The sequence below is a fragment of the Muscardinus avellanarius genome, assembly GCF_963383645.1.
Source record: "Muscardinus avellanarius genome assembly, chromosome: 3".
Lineage (NCBI taxonomy): Eukaryota > Metazoa > Chordata > Mammalia > Rodentia > Gliridae > Muscardinus > Muscardinus avellanarius.
The window spans coordinates 28,680,396-28,690,158 of record NC_137788.1 but is presented as its reverse complement, the minus strand read 5'-3'; positions in this window follow the sequence as shown (position 1 = coordinate 28,690,158).

Below are 9,763 nucleotides of genomic sequence, written 5' to 3'. Positions count from 1 at the left end.
CCAGCTAGTCTTATCCTCACCCAGCCCTGATGACTGCTTTCTGCTGCTGTTGCTGGTTACCTGCAACTCTGCCCTTGCTCCCACGGTGCCAAGATTTGGTGATAACCGAGTTGCAGACCCCTCCTGCCATTAGCTGGGGCAGGGATTGGCCAGATTTGCAGACTTCAGCTTCAGCTGATCTGAGACTTTGCAAAGTGCAAATCCCTGCTGATGGCTCTTCCAGCTACCTGCGCTGTCCCTCCTGGACAACTGGGCAAGTCAACTCTCCTTGGCCATGCTACCGGGGTCCCCGCTGCAAGATTGCTGGAGTCTCAAGGAGCTTAGCAAGTGACAGCAGCAGCTCACGCTGGCAGGTCTGGGGTCAGGAAGGGCCCATCAATCAGCCGCCATGCCTTCACCAACCTTCCAGCCCTTTCGCTGAGTTTGCCTCCTAATGATCAGTTTGGTAAATTCCTGCTTTTCTTCTTGACAAATTACTTCTCACTGGTCCCTTATTCCTTCTTTAACTTTTTTCTTCTATATTTTAAAGGTAATACATGAAAACAAATTCAAAACAGTACAGAAAAATGTAAAGTAGAAAGTAAAGGTCCCCAGTGGTAGCCCCTATTCAAAGGTGTGCGTGTGCGTGTGTGTGTGTGTGTGTGTGTGTGTGTGTTTCCAGATGTTTCACATCCCAGTACAAACGCATGGATCATCAGTTTTCGTCACAAACTTACAAATGGAGCAGTATTATGGGGCTCTCCTGCAACTCACGTTCCTTGTTTAATTTTTCTTGTACATCTTTCCATATCAGCATGTACGGTTCTCCTTCATTCTCTTTATTAGACGTAGGACTTATTTTACTCACTTGACCCCTGCTGATGGGTGTTTGTTTCTATTACTTTACTATTATAAACAAGGCTGCAAATGAATGAACTTGTTCACAGACCTCTGCAGCCTTGTAAATTTGTAGAATAAATTCCTGGCAATGAAACTGCTAAGGTAAAGAATGTGTGTGTGCACTTAAGTTGTTTATAACATCATCAAATTGCCTCCTAAAATATGGTACCAACTACATACTCCCCCCCCCCCCAGCAGGCAACAGTCCCGGTGCAGCACTGAGTGCTATCCCTGGCCTCCTTGAATCTGGACTTCTATTGGTGCCTGTGTCCATCAGCTTTCTGTCACTATAACACATACGTGAGATGATCGACTTGTAAGGGAAAGGTTTAATCTGGCTCAAATGGGGGGTTTCAGCTCATGATCAATGGGCCCCATAGCTTTTGGGCCTGTGGCCCAGCAGTGCATCATGGGGGGTGGACATGGCAGAGCAAACTTCCCACCTCGTGGACAAAAGGAAGCAAAAGAGAGAAAGAGGAAGGCATGGGGCACCATAATCCCCTTTGCAGACACGTTCCTAACTACCTAAAGACCAGGTCCCACCTCTCAAAGATTTCATCATCTCCTCTGTTAGTCATCTTCCCATTACTGCAACAAAATACATGAGATAACTTAAAAGGGGGAAAGTTTTAATCCCAGTACTCAGAAGGCCAAGACAGGAGGATCACAAGTTTGAGGCCACTCGGACCAATTTAGCAGGACCCTGTCTCAAAATTAAAAAAGGGTTATGGGTGTAGCTCAGTGGGTAGCATGTCCCTGAGTTCAATTCCCAGTATCATAAAAAGGGGGGGGGGGCATTTTGGTTCATTTCAGTCCATGGTGGAGTGGACCTGTTTGCGATTGGGCCCGGGGCAAGGCAGCTGTCAGGGAGCAGGTAGCCGAGCAAAACCTTTCACCTCATAACCAGTCAAAGGAGAGAAAAGAGGAAGGGATAGGGCCCCACAGTCCCCTGTGAGGGCACCTCTCAATGGGGGATCAAGCCTCTGACACCTGGGCCTGTGAGGGACACTAGATCCAAATTACAGTGGTGCCCTAGTTTCTCCTGTTATATCTGAATATATATGCATCCCAGCTGTGAGTGATCAATTTTCTTCTCTTTTTCCTAGAAGAGTTCTCAGTGTCCTTGATAACCTGGTAGAGGCAGGAGTTGGAAGAGAAAGGATGCCACTTACACCCTCAAACCAAATCTTAGCCAGTCTGGCTTACTGGGGGGAGTTACAAGAGGAGCCCAAAAGCACACCAGTAAATCCACAATATTGTGTGTGTGTGTGTGTGTGTGTGTGTGTGTGTGTGTGTGTGTGTGTGTGAGAGAGAGAGAGAGAGAGAGAGAGAGAGAGAGAGAGAGAGAGAGAGAGATATCGATCCTGGGGGGTTGAACCTAGAAGTATTCTATCTCTGAACTATACCCCTATCCCATTTTATTTTATTTTATTTTATTTTATTATTATTAGTTTTTGGTGGTACTGGGGTTCCTGGGAACCCTTCTACCTCCAGGCTACACTCCCAGACCTATTTTATACTTTTTATTTGGAAACAGGGTCTCTTAAGCCAGAGAGGCTGGCTTCGAACCTGTGTGATCCTCCTGTCTCCGCCTCCCAAGCACGGGGATTACAAGCGTGCGCCACCATGCCTGGCGCTTTTTATTTTTTGTTTTGAAACAGGTTGCCACGAGGTTGCTGAGAGTATCACTGCATTGCTGAGGCTGACCTCAAACCAGCAATGTCCCTGTCTCAGCCTGCCAAGTGCTGGGATTACAGGCATGCACCACTTACAAGAATTATTAGTTCTCTACCTTTCCTTGGGAGTCAAGCTGACTTAGCCCCAGCAGCACCAGCCACAGTCTCAGCCCGAGGCCAGGAGACAGGCCAGGCCCTCACCATCATGAGCTCGTTTTCTCTGGTGGAACAAATTGCTTAGCTCCAGGGGCCAGGCAAGGCTGGGCCTTTGAGAAATGGCCTGGCATCTGCACAGGGGCCAGCTCAATCTCCTGAGGCTGAATTTGATTCTGCTCAAATAAAAAATGATTCCCCACAGCCTCATCCATCCCTGCGGTCTCGTATGACCATGCGTTTGATGTGACTTTTCCCCTAGCAAAGTAGTCAGTTTCCTTTGGGAAATGTCCAACTTGGTTTTCTGTGTCTGACCTGGGAAAAAAAGAACTTGAGAGTCAATTGCCTCTGGGAGGGAGGTCAGACACAAGAGAAAGCCTTGTCTCGAGTTACAGTGTGTAGGGATCCTCTCTTCCCTCCAGGTCAGCTCAGCACAGAAAGAACCTGGGGTGACGACACAGAGGCACAGAGCCGAAGGATGAGAGAGAGCAGAGCTTGCATACTATCCATTCTTTTGGATTCTTGGTCCCCATACTTATTCCAAGCTTTCAAGAATCTCACCCAGGATCCTCCCCTAATCTAAGGAGAAGAGAGCCAAGGCTGACTTCTTTTTGTGGTACAGGAGATTGAACCCAGGGGTTTTCTTCCTCCAAGTTTTACGCCCCCAGCCCTCTTTAATTAATTAGCTAATTAATTAAACCCAGGGGCTTTTTAAAAAACCTCTGATCTATACTCCCAGCCCTATTTTATTGTGAAACAGGGTCTGGCTAAGTTGCCGAGGGCCTCACTAAGTAGCTGAGGCTTGCCACAAAAACCTTCCATCTTAGCCTCCCAAGCACTGGGACTACAAGCACGTGCCACCACACCCGGTCTATTTTTTTGTTTTGAAACGGGATCTCACTACTTTTCTGAGGCTGGCCTCAAACCTGCAATCCTCTTGTCTCAGCCCCTTAGGTACTAGGATTACAGGTGTGCGCCATCACACCTAGCTCAAGGTTGATCCTTGACTAATGCTGGACACCCCCTTCCTCCAGAATTCAGGGAGAACCCACCTGCTGGGTAGATACTCATTAATACACCTTGGACTTCCTGGCCTTTTGCAGAACCAGGAATGCCCATCCCTGTCCCTGCCCACCCAGGCGACACTCTAGCCCTGGTGCAGGCAAGCTGCTTCTGGCATAAAAAAGAGCAAAGTTCCCCTTCTCTGCTGACTCCGCGGTGTCCCTCAGCTCAATCACAGTCCAAGAGCCCTATTGGTGCCCTTTGCCAGGCCCTGCTCAGGCCCCTGGGCTCCGCATGGGCTCACCTGGGCCTCTATGCCAGCCCTGCCTCCTGTGCCACAGCCCCTCCAGCCTTGGTGCCCACTTCTGGCCTCTCCTGAAGCCTGTTAGACTCCAGCTTGACTTCTCTGCTGGTCTTTGGCCTGGAGGCATTTTCCTGCTGCTGAGTCTTGGCCTAGACATTTGTCTCCTGGAAGAGTGCTTCCTCTCTGTATTCTGCAGACCTGAGGCTACAGCTGTCCTTTGCTAATTCCAGAGCCACCCCCCGGGGTGTCAGTCCAATTTCAGAAACTACCTGGACTCTTCCCAGCCTGCCCTTCCTGGTCAGGTATGGCACCCACCACCTCCCCTAATGGGAACTATTGTCATTAAACCAGGCTTCTGGGTTTTCTCTGTGAGCACCAGCCTCGCTGAGAGGTACCACGCTGGCAGGGGACCCTGGGCTCACCTGGCCTCACACATTTGTTTGTGGGGTCCTTGTGGGGCAGGGTACCAATGGAGGCCCACATCCTAGTGTCGAAATATTTAAAAGTGATAAATTAAGCTAACACATGGTTAAGTAAAATGCATTTCATCTTCCTGCCTTGACAAATCTGCCTTCATAACAACAAAACAGAAAAATATGTGTAAAGCTGTGGTTTTTAGGACTGAAAGTCAGCAAATTTCAAAGATGACTGAATCCAATTTTACATATTATGTTTAAACATTGTATTTGGGTCATGTCTGATAAATTATCGTCACAGAAAAATATAAAATGCTTTAATTTCATTACAGAACTGACTATCAACTCTAATGTGATTTTAAACCATTTCTTCAAGCTTTATTTATATTTGTATAGAATTTCTAAATTCTCTTTTTAAAAAATTTTAGTGATGAGCTATTATGTAAAAAAAACAGCATATGACAAATACTTGCTAAATTTGTTCAAATCCCTCTTAGTCAAAATTATACCTCAATCTGTAACAGTTAAAAAGTAGTCTCTATAGAAATTAGTTTTGAGATTATTTGTCTATGAATTTTATTCATTGTCATGAAAACATTTTTCTTTTGTTCTAATTGCCTTATATTTTATTGAAATCTCACTTTGGTTGCCTATTTCATATACAGATTTTTTTTCAATTTAGACAAAACAGTTCTTAATACTTCTAAGAAATATTCTTAAAAATGTCTTTTTTTTTTTCAGTACTGGGGATTGAACTCAGGGGCATTCCACCTCTGAGCTATACACCCAGCCCTTTTCTTTGTAGTACTGGGTCGTGGAACCCAGGGGCTTTCTACCTCCGGGCTATAACCTCAGCCCTATTTTATAATTTATTTGTAAATAGGGTCTCACTAAGTTGCCGAGAGCCTCACTTAGTAGCTGAGGCTGGCTTCGAACCTGTGTGATCCTCTTGTCTTAGTCTCCCAAACGCTGAGATTACAAGCGCGCACCACCAGTTCTGGCTCTCAGCCCTATTTTTTATTCCTTATTTTGAGACAAGGTCTCACTAAGTGGCTGAGGCTGTCCTTGAAACTATGATCCTTCTGTCTCAACCTCCTAAGTACTGGGATGATAAGCATATGCCACCATGCTCATCTCTCAGCCTTATCTTTAAAAAATTTAACCGGGTCTCACTAAGTTAATGAGATTCTCACCACTAACTGAGGCTGTCCTCAAACCTGCACTCCCGCCTCAGCTTCCCAAGTACTGGAATTACAGACTTGCACCACCATACCCAGCTTAAAATGTCTTAGGAAATATTTAATTACTGAAGTAAAATAGTCGAACGCAGCTGTTTCAAAAGCTCTTATTAACATTCTAATAGTATGTAATAATGCAAATCAGTGCTAATAATACATATTCAAAATTAATGCTTTTCTACCAAAGATGATGAGTTGTTCTTTTTCATTTTTTATTTTCTTTTCCGTAATGGAGATTGAAGTCCAAGGGCATACTACCTCCAAGCTATATCCCCCAACCCTATTTTTTTTTTTTTTTTTGGTGGTACTGGGGTTCCTGGAAACCCTTCTATCTAAGGGCTACACTCCCAGACTATATATATATTATCATATATGTTATATTATATATAATTTATATAATATACATTATATTATATATAATATATGTTACATTATATATAATATATGTTATATATATTATTATATATATTATATATATATATATATATTTTTTTTTTTTGTAGGTCTGGGGATGGAACCCAGGGGCATTTGACCTCCGAGCTACAGCCCCTGCCCTATTTTTTATTCTTTATTTTGAAACCGGGTCTGACTGAGTTGAAGAGGGCCTCACTAAGTAGCTGAGGCTGTCCACGAACCGCGATCCTCCTGTCGCAGCCTCCCGAATGCTGGGATTACAAGCGTGTGCCACCACGCCCGGATTGAGGCCAATTTTTATGTGTTTTATCAATATATTCCATTCTTGGGAACATCCAGAAAATATTATATATAATATTTGAATTATTCCAAAACCTGATATTGCCATCAACAACAGTTGAATCCCTGTCTTTATTGTCAAAGACTATTTTTGGATTTGGGGACCAAAATTTTGGCTTGTCTGCCTTTCTCTGTTAATTAGCACCATAGCTGTAGACCAATCCTGGGAAATCTTTTAAATCATTGCTAAAAATAGAAAGCTTGTTTTTTCCCCCCCAGTTCTTCATTCAATTCAAACTGGTATGCTCGCTGGGCTACACACTGGGTACAGTAACTAGGAAAAGTCAAATAAATTACAAAAAGTACATTTTAAAGGCACCAGAAGCAAAAAAGACCAGAAGGATGAGTTGAACTGATGGTCCCTGGGTGCCTTCTTCCCCCGGCGCATTTCCCTGTTCAGTATTGAAATTGAATACAGAAAGCCGGGCGTGGTGACACACGCTTGTAATCCCAGCATTCGGTAGGCTGAGACAGAAGGATCGCGGTTTGCGGACAGCCTCAGCTACTTAGTGAGGCCCTTTGCAACTCAGTGAGACCCTATTTCAAAATAAAGAATAAAAAATAGGGCTAGGGGTGCAGCTTGAAAGTAGAATGCCCCTGTAATGCAAAATAATAATAATAATAATAATAATAACAAAGAAATGAAGGAAGGGAGGGAGGGAAGAAGGAGGGAAAGAAGGAGGGAAGGAGGGAAGGAAGGAACCGAATATTGAACATGACCCACATGGTAAGTATTTTGGTAGCAAAATGGAGCTGCTGTGAAAAAATTAGGTTCTTTCCAGGAATGGTGGTATATACATATATTCCCAGGTCTTGGAAGGCCGAGGCATGAGGATCACAGATTTAAGGCCAGCCTCAGCAACTTAGCAAGGGCTCAGAAATCTAATGAGACCCTGCTTCAAAATAAGAAATAAAAAGGGCTGGCAGGTAGGTTGAAGGTAAAATGCCTCTGCATTTCAATTTTCAGTAAAAAGGAAGAAAGAAAGAAAGAAAGAAAGAAAGAAAGAAAGAAAGAAAGAAAGAAAGAAAGAAAGAAAAGAAAAAAGAAAAGAAAAGCCAGGGTCATTAAAACCATAGGTAGTTTTAGCTATAGTACATTTTCTGAGTCCTGAGACTGGGTGTGGAAGTTTGAGGAAGTGGGTTGGTTAAGGACTACTTTTTTTTTGGTGGTGGTGCTGGGGATTGAAACCAGGGGCATTCGACCTCTGAGCTACACCCCCAGCCCTATTATTTTTTTATTCTTTATTTTGAAACAGGGTCTCACGAAATTGAAAAGAACCTCACTAAGTAGCTCAGCTGTCCATGAACCAGCTAAGGGCTTCTAAAAAGCTGACTGAGCCGGGCATGGTGGCCCACACTTGTAATCCCAGTACCTGGGAGGCTGAGACAAGAAGATCACAGGGTTGTGGCCAGCCTCACTACTTAGTGAGGCCCTCTGCAATTTAGTGAGACTCTGTTTCAAAATAAAGAATAAAAAATAGGGCAGGGGGTGTAGCTCAGGGGTCAAATGCCCCTGGGTTCCATCCCCACACCCGCAAAAAAAAAAAAAAAAGGAATGGGGGTGTATCTCGGAGGTAGAATGTCCTGGGTTCCATCCCCAGTACCATAAAATAAATAAATATAATTTTAAAAAGAGCAGCACGAACTCTGCCATAACCTTGAGATGTCAAGGACACAAAGTCCACCTAGTGGAAGGAGGCCTGATACAAAAACAGAGCTGGAGTTATTTACTAATCTGATGCTGGGAGGGTGGCAAGGAAGTGGCGGAGGAGGCTAAAGAGTTGAGCTCAGAACCTCTGAAGAGCAGGCCTGAGTCCTTTGCAGGGCTTACAAAGGTGGGGAAACAGAACCATTGGTCTCTCAGTCGAATGCCCAGGAAGGACAGGGCTGAAAGAGAAATGAATCGGAGGAAACTGAGTCACACTAGAACTGGGCCCAGCTCTGTTTCACTTGACTGCCATTCCATGGAAGCGATCCGCTCCTCACCCTCTCTGCCAGCAGAGGGCAAGTGGGGCTTGCTCTGGGAGGGGATGCCACACACAGCCTCCACAGGTCTTCCCCAGACCTCTGTCTGTCTGTCTGTCTGTCTCTCTCGTGATGCTGGGGACAGAAGCCAGGGGTATTCTATCTCTGAGCTATATTCCCAGCTCTATTTATTTTATTTTATTTGGAAACAGGGTCTCACTAAGGTACTCAGAGCCTTGCTAAGCAGCGGCGGCTATCCTTGAACCTGTGTCCTGTCTCAGCCTCCCAAGTCCTGGAATTAAGGCTTACACCACCATGCCCAGCTCCAGGTGTGTTTTTTTCCTGTCTTTATAAGTCTTTTTATTAGATGTCATAAATCAATGTCTGGTATACAATAAAAAAAAAAAAATCACTAGGCCCGCAGAGAAGCAGGGAAATGTGGCTGAGAATCAGGAGAACAGATAGTCAATAGAAACAAACCCATAAATGATTCCAGTTATTGGAGTAATAAGACACAGACTTTAAATGACTATAATTAAAGCAAAGAGGGAGAAGTATGGACAAATGTATCAAAACTGGATGCTTTTGAGAATTGGAATTCATAACGAGGAATCAAGTAGCTTGAGAACTATAGAGAAGATAATGTTGGCAGGACATGGGCGTCTTTTGCAATGGGATAACAACTAATAAGCAGAATTCACTTTTGTGTAATTTCACCTAGCCCAAGACTTACACATTAAGCCTACATATTAAAGTATAGCAAGTTAGTTGATGTCTTGTTGGAAGCAAATCTATCACTACCTATGAGTAACTATAGTAGCTAGTACATTTTCAGAGATGTCTAGGAAGGAGGGATCACTGGCAGGAGCACTGATGGAAACAAAGTGAAAAACGCCTGCTGTCAAATGCGTGACAGGTCCGCAGGAAGACCCGCGGCCAAATGAGCTCCTCGACCACAGGCCGCCGGGCTCTGCCCTGGGGCATGAGGGAAAATCAGAGGTGGACAGTTTACCCTTGAAAATTCACTTTCACAGTGAGGGGTAAGCCATAGGGACAAGTGGTCCTTGTAAAACTGTCAGCTGGGAAAAAAATTGTATACCATATGATTTGAAGAAAGTGTGAGCAGTCGGATGTGGTAGCACACACTTGTAATCCCAGTACTTGGGAGGCTGAGGCCAGAGGATCACAAGCTCACAGCTAGCCTCAGCTACGTGGTGAGGCCCTCTGCAACTTAGTGAGATCCTGTTTCAAAATAAAGAATAAAAAATAGGGCAGGGGGTGTAGCTCGGAGGTAGAATGCCCCTGGGTTCCATCCCCAGTTCTGAAAAAAAAAAGTCTAATATTCCTCTCTGTGTGTGTGTGTGTGTGTGTGTGTGT